Raw genomic sequence first — 16,840 nt, 5'->3', positions numbered from 1 at the left:
GCCTAGCCAGTGCGGGGGACTGGTGCCACGATGGAGTGCTATGGGACTGCCTCCAGCATCAGCCCCACTAAGTCACAGGACATCAATCACCCCAGCTGGCAAGAGACTTCACAAACATGTGGACTTACCAGATGGCCTTTTACAGGCAGGGAAAGGGAGGAGGAATAACACCATTAGAGTTCATTCTCATTGGGCCTGTGCACACCTACAGCAGGATCTTACCAAGCAAAAGGGCTAGGATGGATCTCATCTGCTTTGTCTAGATCTTACTCCTAGATTGTCAGCTGCTACAGCTCAAAGTCTTCCTTCTTTTGGACCCCAACCAAGCAGACATTAATTTTCATCTGTTGTGATCTGAACTTGATGATCAAGCAATCCCTGATGCATACTGCATGCAAATAGGAGTGACTTTTAAAGAGAAAATCCTCTATCCTTGAAGAACAGGGTGCTGTTTATAAGAGCAGCACCTTTTTTCAGATATGGCTGAAGGCTTCAACATGGCATTCAAAGTGAAGCTGCTGTCTCTGAGGTGAAAAACTGCACTTTCTGATCACCTGCAACTAAAAGTCATGGCAGACCAAGACTTTTCTTGTAAAGGCAAAGGTGTTTTTACCTGCAATGCTATGACCATGTTCTCAGGTAAGGGTGTAGTTACTTTCTGCATCCATTAACTCTGCCTCAGCAGTTTAAGATGGGGCATGGTACACATTGCTGAAGACAAACGGCTGCCACATCAAGCCATGGAAATGGGCAAAGGAAGCTCTACACAAACAGGTTCTTTAGTGCCCTGCCACAGTCAGCCAGATGCCAAGGCTTAGATTAAAAATTATGAGTCAGATCCTCAAATGGAGCAAAATGACTCTGCTCCAAGTCAGCACTGATTTATGTCAGCCAAAATCTGGCCTGCTGATCTTGAACTGGATCAAATTATTGGAGTTTCTGGATTCTCTAACACCCCCTCTGATCTGTGTATGTGAAAGAAAAACAGCATGCTCACAAATATGTCAGCTCATGGATACACACAGATTGCAGGGACATCTGGCTGACAGAAACTTTATGGATGTAGAACTTGCAGCAATGGGAAAAATCCATGATGGGATTAAAAGGTTAGATATTGTAGGAGGAAAAGTACTTGCAGTGAGCCTGTTAAATTAAAGCCTCTCTAGAGAGGGTCCAAAAAGCTCACCATTAGCCAGTTCTGAAACTGTTAATCAGTTTTGATACAATTCTGCCTGAGTACGCCTATTTCTTGCCACAGAAGCTTGAGCCATACATAATATGAGCAGGTGCTGTGAAATCTTCTCTAAACCCTCCAGTAATGTTACTCCCTCCTGCCCTAAAGCCCCATGGCTCCCTACACCAGTTATGCCCCTACCTCTCAACCTTAATCCATCACTATCTAAACACCCATCACACTGAGACCTTAGATGCTCTTCTTGCAACTACCACATCTACACCAAAACAAGAACCTATTTTTGTGGCCACAGATGGAGAGGCCACATTGAACTACAGTGGTCTAAATGAATTTTTCACTTTGCACAGTTGTCACCTTTCTGGTTGGCCTGGCTGTCTCCTTAGTCCTCAGTGCTTATATGCAGTTGGTGAGTATAAATGAGCAGCTGCTGAAAGAGGAGGAGTTAAGAATCATTTAAATCATTAGGTTTTCATCAGATCTCATTCTGCTCCTGGAGTGCCCTGGAAACATCTGTTAATAAAGGCGCGGGGGGATAAAACCCCTCTTCCTCGTGTTCAGATATCCTTTTCTATCCAGCTGCATCCAGAATGAAAGAGCTATCAAAGAAAGCTCCCCCATTAGCCATCAATTCAGAGCAACTTCAATCAGTCAGTTCTGCTGGAGCCTGTGGGAATATCTCCCCAGCAGCCTCCTACATGCTGCACTTGAGTGCTCAGAAAGAGCCGCATTAAACCTGCCTGCCATCAATCTGGAGGCCTCCTCCTCTGTAACTTAATGAGGTGAGCCGGTTGGCAACATTGACAGGGAGCTGAGGAGTTAAAATGAAAGCAGGAGTGCAAACCACCCTGGCTGGAGAGGTGTGCATGCACAGGGAAAGCAGCTAAACCACTAGCCCTCCATTAAGGGCTTCTTTGCAGGACTAGGGGTTGTTTCTGAGTTGCAGTAGATGCAGGGAGATTGAGAGGAATGGGGGCAGCAGCTAACTGGGACAAGCTGTGTGCCTCTCCACTTGCCAGGCTGACAATCCCTGTTAGCACAGTCTGTCCTCTTTACCCCTGTCTGGACGGTCTGGGTGGGGAGAGGTGATGCTATCCCTTATCCCCACGATGTGAACTTCTTTCAAGTACATCTCTCCTGCTACTGACACATGGCGGTTGAGCCTGGCATGGAGAGACCATTCCTATTATCTGCTGTACTAATGAGGGGGCAGGTGGCTGTCTCTTCACATATGCTGCTTCCCCGGCCAGCACAAATTCTCCCTATTTGTCATGCAGCTAGAGGATGGCTAAGCCATACAAAACCAAACAGAGAAACCGTGTGTTTCCCAGCTATTTTTAAAGACCAGCAAAATACACAGCTTGAGATGCCCGGCTTCTCTCAGTCCTTGCTTCCAACTGGAGGGAGAGGTGAAAAACTAAAGCAACTTCCAAATACATCCAATACCCAACTGTCAACTAGATTTAGGTCCAATTTATGGATTGGACCTGCTCATTATCCATCCAGCTGACTCCTAAAGCACCTTTCTTCATAAGGTGCTCCTGGCAATAGCCAGCTTCTTAAGGGCAACCTCACTGCTGAGTTAGTTTTTAATTCTCTTCCTTGCTACCTACTAATTTTATTTCTTCTTCCTTTTCTGGGGAGAAGTTGCTATTGTTCAAGGCAGCTTTTCCAAAAGAAGAGTGCCTCTTCTTTTGACTGCTACTTGAAAACAGTTCTTCTCATGTACCACAGTCTGAACTACCAAGTGGGAGAAGTGTTCTGACATGACGATGGTAGTTACAGATTAGTGATCAACAAGGTTGCCCAGACCTGCTTTGTGGAGTAGGCCTATTGCTTCAACCCCTCACCCCAAAAAAGAACATGTACTATCAGGAAGTGTGTCTTCCTTGCTTAGATCATAAGGTATTTCACTTCAATATAAGCTGTTCAAGGCCAGAAGCATTATACAGCCACCTCTACAGGCATATCAGCCTATTTTCCTTGACACTTCTGTGATATGAGTGCTAAAGAAGAGTCAACAGTTCACCATGACCAGAAGGTGAGGGCCTGCTCTGATGGTTGGTAGTCAGATGCCTCAAATGATGGTGAGATATTTTGTATAGTGAGTATGCCCCTCCTGTCACAAACACTTCCATCATCTGTGTGCTTGGTTGGAAGTAGCAGCCCTTCTTCAATCTGCTTCTTTCCTCCAGGCAGGGAAACATCTTGGTAAGGCTGTCAGAGACTGCCTCAGTGGAGAAGAGTATGCAGAACTGAGCCATGTCAGTGTGTTACTGGCAAAGCAGCACATTGTGTCTCACATCTCTTAGTGCTCTGGGCTTGTGTGTGCACAGAAAAGAGCAGAAGGGAAAGGACAATACTGACCCTGCAATCTGTCCAGGAAACAGGAATGGAGCTACCCCCTCCTGCTGGGTCCTTGACATTGTTCAAAGTTCTTTGATCAATAATATCAAAGGATACCAACATATCAAGGAGCACTAATACAGAGCTTTGATCTCCCTCCATGCCTATAAACTAGTTGCACATCAAGACCACAGCTGGACCATGCCCATATTCCAAGCCTGGCCATGCAGGGGTACATACTGTGGAAGACATTAAGCACTGCTGTACTTAGCTCACTGATCACTTTTCTCCAGGCACTCGCTCTGGAAGGTCACAGTGGGAACAGGATGATATTTAATAAAGAAGCAGGCTGACAGCTTACAAAATCCAAAGCCTTCGGCTCAGGCATTGACAAGGAGCTTTACTCTTTCATTTCACAGCTCTGCAGATGGGGCAGGAACACAGTTTAGCTCTGCTCTCCCTAACCAAGAGGAGGGGAAAACAGCAGGACTGCTTCATGAACTGGCTGGAATATGCAGCAGAATATGTGTCCTTTCTCCATCCAGAAAGGAAGGACACTCCATAAACATGCATGCAAAGCGCTTTCTAGAAGGTACAATTTGTAGTAGTAGTCTCGAACAAACCAGTATGGCTAGTGCATAAACAGTTCCAGGGGCTAGAGGGCAACTTTGTGGGATGGAGCAACATGAGAGTGCTTAAGGCACTCACGCAGAATCTGCTCTGTTTTGCCACTGGTTCCTGCCTTAGCAAAGTGCCCTGAAACTCTTCTTAAGTCTCTGTTTGGGAGAACTCCTGTCACAACCAGATCTTGGGAACAAAGCAGCAGATATGACTTTATAATAAAGTGCTGGTTATGAGCATCAGAGATTGTCCCTGCCTCATCTAGACTTTCCTTTGACTTCATGTTCTACCTCCCCTCTTACATTATCTACTCAGGAACTGTGAGGGGTTTATTAATCATATTCATACTGCAGCTCTTGCCCTGTCCCCTGTACAGTGCTACAGGTGGCAGATTGAAAGAAGGCAAAAAAATTAAATGGGGAATTATTAGCAAGGACGCCTCAGTACACAAGTGCAGACATGTTTGTTTGGAAATGATATGTCCTACAGAAGGCATTTCCTCTCTTCTCTGGTGGCAGCTTCACTTCACTGTTTTCTAAAGGGGTTTTATCACTCAAATTGCATCAGATGAATAAGAAGAATAGATTAAAAAGTAATTTCACTACTGCCGAAGTCCACAAAGAAAAACTAAGTATAACAGATTTCCCCCCTCCCCTAAACATCTTTTGCTATCCATGGGATGTTTAAGGTCTTGTAGTCATGAAAACGATTATACCACAGCTACCACAAACAATGCCTTGCTGGTGTGTTTCACTTGGCATGCATGTGGATTCCTGTCAGGGGAATATCCATGCTCACACATTCATTTATATGCAACAGACTGTTTTGTTAGCAGTTCAAGTACCAATTTGTACACAGGCCTTTCAGTGTGTATAGCTTTCTGTTTAGGATGTATAATACAACTCTTTCAAATGTGCAATTGCAGACAGCTTATGCTAGTGTCAGGCTGGATAGCTATACTCATTGATTTCTGTACAATTTGTATCATTTAGCTTGCATTCAAATGATTCTATTAGGGGTATTAGGCCTGGTCTACAACTTTTGGGTATCAATACAGTAGTAGTGTGATTAAAATTAGGAGCCTGCAGTCAGACAGCTCTCACTCCAGGCCTAACATTTGCTTCAAATGTTATATATATATATATATACACCTTCTATAGTATATATATACACACTATACCTTCTGTGTGCTTACTCTTACCTCTTAGATAGAGATTATTGCTCCCACTGATCATGCCAGCATCTCTTACTCCACTAAAGGCAAAAAGCCAACAGTAATTTCAGCTGACTTTGTACCAAAGCAAATGAGAGAAGTTTGATACTAGTCCCTCCTCTACCTAAGCAGAACTGCAATCTTCAGCAGAGACATGGCTGAAAAAGAATTAGGAAAATAAAACAAAACAGAAATAGAAACAGAAAAAGAAAACAGATGAAAGAGAGGGCAGTACTCCTGGATCTGATGTTTATAAATTTAATGCCTGGAACATATATGTCCATATTCTGGGACAGTCTATTCCTGCTCCTGTTCAGCTGTGCTGCTTTAGTACAATGTACATTACATGGTGATGGGCTGCTTTAACTACACGTATGCAGTTAAAGTGGTACAACTTTTATGCATTCATACAGCCTCAGCTAATGAGGGCACTAACGATAGCTGTAACGGTCCATACTGCTTTATCTCTCCATAGTAACTTTAATCTCATGATCTCAGAGCACAAGACAAACGCAACAAATAAACCTTTCCAACATGCACCAATGCACGTGAGGTATTAGAGCTGGTTTAATTTTAACAGCAAAGATCTTACATGAATAATGAGTCCTTTTATTATGCTCATGAATTATCTGTGAGCAGGCTGTGAGCTTTATGAACATGTCTGCTGCTCAAATTTTTTTAATGAACTGGTAACGTTAACAAATGTCACCATGCTGGATTACACCAAAACTCTTTGCCCCAGCAGTTTGAAGCTTGCAACGGGTGATCTGGGTCACAGGCCACCATTTAGCATCCCTGGTGGAAGAATCGGTACCTCATTAATGAAGACAATTACAAATGGACCATATTTGCTCACATTTGCACCCTGACTTCCAATCTCATTTGGATAGGTGAACAAAGAGCAATCACACACAATCATAACGTGAGCAAAACCTTATATACCATGGGTACCGACAACAGGCAATAAAAAAGGTCACAAAGAGAAGCAATTAGTTGTATGAGACATTTTCAGCTGTCTTTGAACACCCAGTCCAACTGCTATTCCTAATCTTTTTAAGTATTTTTCTCTGTGTTTTACAGATGGCATTAGTGGTACACAGGAATAGGAGTAACTTTCCAGGGTCATCTGTTCAGACAAACTATTTAACTCCCTATCTACTCTATACCACGTCTCTACCAAAAGGGCAAGGAGCCTCAGTTTGCAAAACAGAGCTAGAAATCTCAGTTGAATGAACTCTCTAAAGGGATTTCTTGCTTGAGATGATGAAGAAATAGCTTGATGTTGGTCTGTTTCCTTCCAGTCAGGCACTTCCTTCCCCTGTTGAATGTGAAATCAAGAAGCATCTAGGCATGTAAAAGTGAGTGATCATTGTAAGAGAAACTAGCCACCAAGCTTTCAAATCTCCTAGAAAATTTGTGCTTGAAATCACCAGCTGTGTCCAAGTTCTATGTTAGTTCTTTTGCCCACATCCGCTCATTCTATCCAAAGTAGGAATTAAATACATTAGCCTACAGAAAACCTGGAAGAGAAAAAAATAACTGTACCATCCTCAATTGAAGTGCAATGCTGATTTCAGGAATAACAAGACCAGTTCTCCTGAAGGCTGGATTTTACCCTGGACAAACAAGAGCTGCATAGCCTCAGATGTGCTCACTGAAAAGGAAGAAGAGGACCAGCAGAACAGAGCTAATTAGAAACATTTTGGTAGAATGGGCTGGAGACATTTTCTTTAAATCTACATCTTTATCTGTCTTTATGTCCTTATGCCATGCCTTCTTGCAGTTAATCTATTGTTGAACCCACCCACCCTCCTCTCACTCCACTGCAATTAGAACTGAGCATTTCCTTTCAATTAGCACATCAACACTCCAGTGTCCCAACTAGAAACAGCTCTGCCTCAGGGCACTGAAAAATATTCATTCGCAGCAGCACTCTCTGCCGTAGGCATTTACATTGCTATTTAATCCTCATCACACAGCTGTATTTAATTTTCCCAGGGCAGCAGGCAGGTGCAAGGAAAACCAGAGGTATCTCTTACCTGGGTCACCCAGCTTTCCACATCTTCGGGGTAGCCTCCCCATGCCTTACACATAGACAGAAAATGAGAGACACTATGTAGCTTATTTCTTTTCTTTGTTTCCTGGTGGTCAGTTTTTAATCTTCATTCATGCTGAGAAATGCAAATCGTCATGCCAAAGGCTCATCCATCTAAATAGTCTGCTCTGCATGCCTCTTGAAACTCCAGTTTCTCTGAGGTCTCCACCCAGAACTGGGTGGCTGTGCTCAACCTGGGCCCACCTCCACTGTACCAGAGTGCTGGTGGGAACCGATATGGATGTAAAACTACCAGGACACAATTTCCACCATAAGAGACCCTGCTGCCACACACTAATGCAACTAATACAAGTGTATCTTGTTTCTTAATTTTTATCAGCTTCTTAATTTTTAGCTCACATTGGATCAAGTCATGTTCATTTTTATGAAAAAGTAACCAATCTATTAAAGCGAGTGAAAGTGAAAACAATCATTCAAACAACTCCTCCCACCCCCTCAATCCCAAGGACAGAAGTGAGTACTAAAAATCTTACTGTGTGAAGTACAACTTACACCCATATCATGGAGTGAGGTGATTCCGCCCCTCTATTGCTCTCTTGTGAGACCTCACCTGCAGTATTGTGTCCAGTTCTGGAATCCCCAGCATAAGGATATGGAACTATTGGAATGAGTCCAGAGAAGGGCTACAAGAATGATTAGAGGGCAGAGCACCTCTCATATGAGGACAGGCTGAGAGAGGTGGGGCTGTTCAGCCTAGAGAAGGCTCCAAGGAGACCTTATAGTGACCTTCCTGTACCTGAAGGGGCTACAGGAAATCTGGGGAGGGACTTTTATAAAGGCATGTAGTGATTGGACTAGGGTGAATGGCTTTAAATTGGAAAGGGGCAGGTTTAGACTAGACATAAGGAAGAATTTGTTCACTATGAGGGTGGTGAGGCACTGGAACAGGTTGCCCAGGGAAGCTGTGGATGCCCCATCCTTCAAAGTGTTCAAAGCCAGGTTGGATGAGGCCTTGAGCAGCTTGATCTAGTGGGAGATGTCCCTGCCCATGGTAGGGAAATTAGATGATCGTTAAGGTTCCTTCCAACTCAAGGCATTCTATGATTCTATGATCATTCACACACTACCATTCTGGCTATTTCTGAGACCGGCCAGGTGCTTTGGGTCTAGGACAACTTCATGGACAACTCTGCATGGGACAATTCTGTGAGGACAGCTCTACATCTAGCTGTAACGCTAATTCTAAGCCTAACCTTAAATGCAATGGCTCCTGGCAGACAGTGTTCCCCATGGAGGGCTGTCCCATGGAGAGTTGCCCCTTCCCCGGTGCTTCTGCCTGTAACTAATCTGACAGCGTGGACTACTAGAGGTGAGTGTTTTAATGTGGCGTGAAAATTGAAAGATAGATTTGTTTAATACTTAACACGGGGATATCTCCTTAGTTAAAAGGAAGTGTCTTTTATCATAGTATTTCATCCAAACATGTACCTTCACTCTTGCTACCTCATCTGTCCTTGGATGACCTCAAAATTGCTTTTTCCAAAATCAAGCTCCGATCAAACTTCCAGGTCTCCAAGCTTTCATCTTCACTAAATGAGCACATTCTCAAATGGAACAAGAGCATGAGCAATTTCCCTTGAACACTGAGACTAAGTGCATGGTGAATGAATCTCTTCTGTTCTTCAGTAAATTAATCACAGGAACTTTTATTTTCCAGTCTCAGTGTTTACTCTGTGAGGAATAACTCAAACCCCTTGCATATGGCAGCTAGGCAAGGCTATAAGGAATTCAGTTTGACTGAATACAGAGTTATGCCAATGTCAGGATACAGTAATTCTAGTGTCAGGACTCCTGGCGAGTGAGTCCCGTAACTAATCCAAAAATGAAAGGATACCTGCTCCTCTGCTTCCTACACCCTGCTGTCTAAGCAATTATTTATATGCCAGCATCATTGTAAATCTGTGCTTTAGTACATTGTGAAAAGCAATTGAAGTTATGCAGCAACTTAAACATAGAAACACTAATGCCTGCACTTACAGGACTTCGGTCTGCTTTGTTCAAGTGATAAGATCATTTGCTGAGCTTTTTAGTCAACATGAACCTGACTGACGGGTCACTTAGGCTTTCAATTCATCCCAGCAGACTACTGACATGTCTCAACTGTTCCTTGGAACATCGCTGTCCTCTGCCAAGCAAAAAGGCAGTAGCTAACATTTGATACTTTCCTTTGTAAGGCTGGTGCTTAGACACAGAGATAGGGCCTTCTCCTTAGAATGCCTGCCAGCTGAAGGAAAGACTTTCACATGAGTTATGCTGGACTTCGGTGAAGATCTTAGACGAACCTTTTATTCTGTTCTAGTTACCCCTCCTAACTGACGCACAACAGCAAGCTCACATGTTGAAACAACTCAGAGTATCAGCTAAACTCTTCCTTGGAAATATCAACAAATATTTTCAGTGTCTTACTGACCCACCTCATATGGCTGTGTGGTTCTTTTCCTGTTGTACAGGGACACACTCACTATCTATACCAAACTTATTTCATAATAAAGTGAAAAGGTGATTTTACAATGTTTTGTCAATAAGGACCAGAGGCAGAAGAAGACAAAAAGCTATATACTGACCAGCTGCCAGGACAGCTGATGTGGACTTGAGGGTGTGCTGGACATTCATATTCAGGAAAGCAGTGTGCAAACTAGAACTCCCGTCCTCCAGGGCTGTGGCACCTGGTTCTCTCCACAGTCCATGGGAAATGCTGCTGCCACTGTACACACCAAGTCACTATGCTGTACATATGGTGATTTAACAACACACAGACAGGGGAATGGAGCCACGGAGCTCATTTTTTTAAGTGACTCATATTTCCTAACAGGCAGAAGTCTCCACATGACATGAAACACTGTTCAACCTTCCCAAGTTACTACCGTGCTTTCCAAAGTGCTTTATTTTATTATAATATTGATAGTATACTGCTTTGAGAAGCCTTCTATGCTCTGAGGAGGAGTAACTCGGAAGCTGTATGAACAGTTATCAGCTGTGTATTTGGCCCTTTCCCTCGATAGTAACAGGTCAGTTAACACCCCATCACAATAACCACAACTGGAGTTATCTGCTGATAGATACCCTGTGATCAGGACTCTTGGAGCAATGGGTTAAAGATTCAAAAGGATCTATCTGAAATGTAAACTGGTAATGGCTGCAGTACAGTGCAGTGATGTAAAATCAATGCAGATGCGAGCTTTAACGCAAAGGTAATGGGGAGGCAAAGACATAAATAAAGAAAACTATGAGTGAAGAAAGGGCTGGTAATAGAGGAAAGTGCAAAGCGAACACAAGGTGCTGTCATTTAGGATAAATAATGCTTAGCTCTTGCACAAGACTTTTCAGACACATGGCCCTAAGTGCTCTAAAGATGAATATCATTTTATGGTTGAGGAAACTGAGGCACAAAGAAAGGGTACTGTTTACATGGGATCACATATTCCATGGCAGATGTAAAAGCAGAATTCAGGTTTCTCAGCTTCCTATTCAAAGCCCCACTATGCTATACTAAAATGATTTGTTCTGCCATTTCTGCAGTCTCTCTCCAGATATACTTTGCTTTCTGTTAAGATTTGGGTTTCCTTAGTCAGGAAGGCTGCACCTATATTGATGTACTCCTTTTCGACACTCCACTTTCTCTTTATTTTCAACATTTACACAGGCACAATAAGGTTTGTTACCTAGTTCAATACCAAGTACCTTTGCATAAGGCATATGTCACAGCTGAATGCACACTGGAAGGGCTTAGATATGTGTTCTAAAGAAGGAACATATTGAAGTAAAGCATAATGTCTATTTCTGTCCTTTAACATTTTTAAAGCCATTTTGTTCCGAGAATTACTGCAGCCTCTCAGACAGGAAGGCCACACACAGTGCTCCATTGCCCTTGCTGTCCTTCTCTACAGCCAGACAATTCTCCAGCTCGAGGGTATTCCTGAAAAATCTTTTCACAGCTGATGCACAAGTCAAATGATCTTTTTGCCACAATGAAAAATACTAGAAAACTTTGTTACAAGCTCAAATGTATTTTTTTAGAAGTACTTACTAAAAAAAATGGAAACACCTCAGTTTTGTATTTCTCTCCTGCACTTTGCCCATTTTCCCATTCTAATTGATGCTGAATCCGTATACAACTACTTTTTTGCCTCTGTTTTTTTCTTTCCTGTAGGTCACTTTTGCTATTCTGGCTTTCTAACCTTCTTAACTTCTGCAGTTGTTGTATAACAAATGCACAGTTATTAACTCATTCAAAATATGGAGGTGTTCCCAAGAATTAGAAAGTGAAAATATACACACACTGAGTACATATGTCATTATCATTTTATCACATTCTTCTCCCTCAAAGCTAGGTAAGTGTTATTCATCTGTTTCTTTTGTTATCTAATCCTTTACGTCTGGATTGAAGATTTTATGCTTTTCTCTCAATAGCTGTCAAAGGCATTTCCTTCTCCAAAGCCACCATCTTCTTTTTTTCCAATTAATCACTTTCATTCATTACCTAATCAATCAACAAATAAATGCTGATTGCTTTCCTGGGGAGGCAGTGGTAAAAGTCCAGTGGTGAGAAAAAAAAAAATCTATTTGAATATGAAATTCCACATCAAATACTAAAAACCCCATTCACCCAGACTCTCTAGGACTCACATGACTGCCTAAATAAAACTCAGTTTTCCAGGGATGGTACTGGCACTTGTCAGAGTTTATAGTCTGCCCACTGCTTTAGAAAGTTATTGTTAATACCTGAAGGAAAAGTGACCATTTAAAAGAAATGTTCTGCTTCAAAGACCCAAAGGGTCTTTCTAAAGCTGTCCTCTCTTTCCAGCATCTTCTGGTGAGACAGTTAGGTTTTGATTGATTACTCACTTATCCAATTCTCACACAGTGACTCTAGTAACACTAAGAATGCTTTTAAATCATCAATTTCTTCTATGGTTCTTGTGACAGGCCCCTATAGGATGCCCCTGAACAGTATGGAGATTTGTATGAATAGACTCATAGGTCTATTCTCTTGCTGGAATATCTGTAGCCATGCAGCAGAGATGTCCTCAGATGGGAACACTGCAGGTTTCTCCTGTCCAAGTTGTTGAACATTCTCCATCACTGTTCAATTACAGAAAACTATTTGAAGGACACATATTTTAAATCTCAGTTCTACAAATATTACTGTAAATCAGAGGATATGTCTCAGCTATTTCCTTCCCTTTTATGTGAACAGTATAGTACGATTATCTGTGGACCACAAATAACTGACCATATTTCTTAACATTCAGACATCTCCTTCAAAGTCAAAAGAAGGTCTGGAAGACAGGGAATATACACATTCAAAAGCTGCTCTCTGGGCTGCTGGTATGGTAACACGCATCTTGCCTTGATCACCCTTTTCGACTTCTCACTTTAACGATCATGTGCCTAACATGTGAAAAGCTCATCTTAAATCCAAAATTTTAATAAGCTTGGAGTATTAAAAATATGCTAATTCCCAAATTTGCCAATATCCCTTAAAGATTCCAAATCAGATAATTATCTAACAGCTATTAAGTCCATCCACTAAATTGCATTGACATGCAGTGGAAAAAAATTACAGACTAAGACCTGAGATTTGAACCTGCTTAAGCCAACACAGCTTATGTATTAAATGTGCCTTTGTACAATTGGGCCTATCCAGAATAATTTGCTCCAATGCCTTCATTCTTTGTCCTGTCAGACTGCTCTGAGGCTTAAACTGCTTGCATCAGTTCCAGATACTCTCCCTCCCATGAGGTCCAGAGCAGTTGCAAACCCAGGGAACAAGTATAAGCACAAGCACGGCTCCATGCTGGCTGGCTATGGGGAGATCATTCGCATGCTCTAAGTGCAACAGCTCCTTTGGAGCATCTCAAGCTCCAAAAGACAGACACGAGCTTCCACTTCCATTTTTTTTTCAGTTGTTCATATTGCTTCCAAGTCAGCTGTATTTAGACATGAGGAACACACAGAATAGGTTGGGTTTCTAACAGAGCACAGATTCCAGCTTCTCCTTGCTCCATACCAGCTGTGCTAGGCTGTAGAGTATGTACTAAGGAATTCGGTGGGCTGTAGACAAATGCAAGAGTACAGTCTCTGTTAGTAGAGGCACTGGCAGGGGAAAAGGGTTGTTGGACAGACACTCCACATTTGGATAAGAGTTGGAAACAGAATGAGAAATAATGACTCCCTGTCTTATGGGTTAACAACCAGACAGCACTGTACTGTAAACCTCTCTGATATCCTTAGATGACAAATGAATGGGTAGGCACAAAATATCAGCAGTAAACCCTGACAGTAGCAATTTCTATCCAGTGAGATGATACAAATCCAGTCAAGCGATTTGCTCTGTCTTCTAGTGGTGATCAACCAAAGAGTCAGCAGGAAAACTGTAGAGATTTTCAGAAGTCAGTACACTTTACAGTTTCAAAGAAGTTTTCCCTTTTACTGTGATAAAGGGAGATCCATCAGGCCCTTCTAGATATGAGAGGATGCACCTTGTTCTCCACTATCCCACAACAAAAGCAAAGTCCCATTTTTCGACTTTCCAGCATCAAAACCCTTTCAGTTGCCCCATTTCTTTAAGCAAGTCAGAGCAGGTATCAACTGTGTTGCACAGAAAGGCAAGAACCTCTCTTCAGAAGATCTAACATATCAAATTTCTCCCTCACTTATACAAAGCCTTCCTTTGACTGTCCTCTTCTTGATGGGGCTCTTGATCTCTTCTACTTAATGTTTTCCTGTGTGCTGCCTGATTACTGGTTCTTCAGGGCACAATACACTGCGTCTTCTTTTCCAATTCCTATTTTATTGTTTGTGGTGGATTCTGTTACTCCGAAGTTAGGATACGTGAAGATATAAAGTCAGACCCTCAAAGACTGTGCATATGTTAATGCAGTGTAACAGCCCAAAATGCAACCAGATCTTGCAACCCTTTGGAGTGTTCTCTTTCCAGCTCACTTAGTATTTGCTTAAACAGCCTCAGTAACTTGCAAACTTTACACAAAGTTTTCTGGGACACTCCTTAGGACTAGGATCTCCTGCCCTCACCTGTTTGCAGAGCTCTGTCCTCTCTCTCCAGTGTTACATCAGAAATGGTAAAAACAAGCAACTTCCATGTCATGCACTGAGACGGGAAGCTGTGCATTCCAGGAATCAGCTGCTTATTTCCCCACTCCTTACCTCGTTCACATCCTCAAATTCAGACCATTTCCCTGAGTAGGTAAAATGCAAGACAGTGCTTTGCTCCCCTCCAGGACTGTGGAGAGGAAGCTAGCTGTGCTTTAGCAGTCGCTGAATACTTTCCTTGTGTGAAGTGGCTCCTCCCCAATCCTTCAATTTGACAATGATGTCCTAAGTGCAGCAAAGCTGTTAAGCTTCTCTCACCTAAGGCACTCAAATCATGAGTATTTCAGTGAGGGAAAGGTGAGCCAGTTTGAACTAGTCTGGAAGAGAGACAAATGACAGCTTATTCCCAGAACCTGATCTGAGCAGCTTGTGAGTTTGAAGGAGAGCTATGATTGTATTTTTACCTCTTTAGCTTTCATTTGCCGCCTTCTCCACACACACCACAAGATGCATGAAGATCTCAGTGGAAAGGAAAACTGGTTCAGAAGGGGAGGTGGCCATGGATTTGGGACACTGGTTGAGTGGAGCCTCTTGAGACGCGATGTAGTGCTCAGGTGCTCCGAAGGCAAGCACAGGCCATGAGGAAAGGCAACAGCAGTGCCACCTGTGCCCTTGTGAAAGATGGGCTGTCAGTCCAATGGATGTCATGGACTTGACGCAGAAATTGCCATGCCAGATTCTCAGGACTATGCACGAAATCAAACTAGATGATCCCTTCTGGCCTTAAATTTTAGCTACAGTAAAATCTTATCATACTTCCCGTTTTCCCTTAATGCAAGGAATATTTCTTCGCAAAGCCCAGTTACCTTTTTTTTCAGTTACAAGAGAGACAGATTTTTTCTGAGAAAATTCAGAAGTCATTTCTCTTCCCTGAGATTTACTACTTTTTCTTACTCGCTCCTTGAGCTGTGAGAAAAGAAAGTTTCTGTCTTAAAAGCTGCTCTCACTGACTAGAACACAGCTATTCTGAGTGCCTTGTGAAAATGGCTCCCAGTTTTTTTGGGGCAGCTGTATCCATTTACACACCGGAAACCACTCTGTCTGTCTGTTGTCTCCCTTTTTTTGAACTCTGAGGTTTGACATGAATCCACTTTTGGGAAGCATAAACAACGCTATCAGTGAGATCATACAGATGATCTTGGAGACAGGGATTGGCATCATAGGCTATTCCTCATACTAGAGATGAGCAGCAGCAGCACAAATGCCTTGGAAACTATTTTATAGTTTGATGTTAATGATTTATAGCATTACCACAGCTGTAGTCTCTCTGGAGAAAACAGCTGAGTATGTCTGGCTAAAACTTTAAACACCACAACTTCAGCCAGTCGTAATAACAGTCTCTCCTCCAAAATATAAGGGAGTCAGGTCATCCAGTCAAAGGTCAATTAAAGGCTGACTCTTGAGGAAATGTGTGTTACTCTGTGAGGCAAAGGTGATTTGACTCAAACCTTTGGCAGGCTGGCAACAAAACAGCCCGTAGATGCCCAGCAGGAAACCTTCCCTTCGCATGCTATCAACAGAAGCCAGGACAGACAGTACCTTGCCTCCACCCCTGGGAGCCCAAACATGGTGACTGCCAACAGAAGAATATCTTGTGATCTCAGTAAGGGAGACCACCATCTCAATGGGCTAAGAAAAACAGTGTGACTGAACCACACAATTTCTTTATGCCTCTAATAGTGAAGGGGCCAGAATCTTTCATACGTGCAAACAAAACTGAGACCAAATATGAGCAAGGGTGTCCACACAGCTCGGAAGTTTCCCTGGGAGCCAGCTGGTTGGTTAGGGAGAAGTGGGGGCCACGTTACATGACACCTATTTATGTATTTATTCATTCATTTTATATTGAAGACACACTAATCTTCAACAATTCATCTTCTCAGAAGCTGCAAAATACATTTTCAAGTCCTGTTGACCCTTCTGGCTTTATGGAACCACAGTCTGATATATTATCTGATTATCATATTACATACCTGAATGCTGCCTTTCATCCATTCCCTAGTGCGGGTTGGTTACGGGTCATACAAAATGAATACCGATTGGGTGGCATTTACACGCCATGCATCCTGACTGGCTACATATGCGAGAGCATGAAGGTCACCCACTGAACTGTTTTGTGCTTTTGTCAATATTGTCCCATGTGCTCCAGTAGCTCTGCTTTCAGAGAGCATCTAATTAATTGAAAACCAAATCTCTGCATCAGAATGCCAGCCAGGAGTCTCACCCAGGTCCCTCCTTT

General features: G+C 42.6%; 1 protein-coding gene across 3 annotated transcripts in view; it reads right to left on the bottom strand.

The window, feature by feature from the left end:
• The window catches only part of LSAMP (limbic system associated membrane protein), a 1,019,327-nt gene that overhangs the window by 77,941 nt on the left and 924,546 nt on the right, over positions 1–16,840 (bottom strand). The gene's annotated exons all lie outside the window — the stretch shown is intronic.

This window comes from Phaenicophaeus curvirostris, chromosome 1 (genome assembly GCF_032191515.1).
Source record: "Phaenicophaeus curvirostris isolate KB17595 chromosome 1, BPBGC_Pcur_1.0, whole genome shotgun sequence".
NCBI classification, from domain to species: domain Eukaryota; kingdom Metazoa; phylum Chordata; class Aves; order Cuculiformes; family Cuculidae; genus Phaenicophaeus; species Phaenicophaeus curvirostris.
Note: the sequence above shows the minus strand (reverse complement) of the source record. Positions and strands in the feature narration are given on the sequence as shown.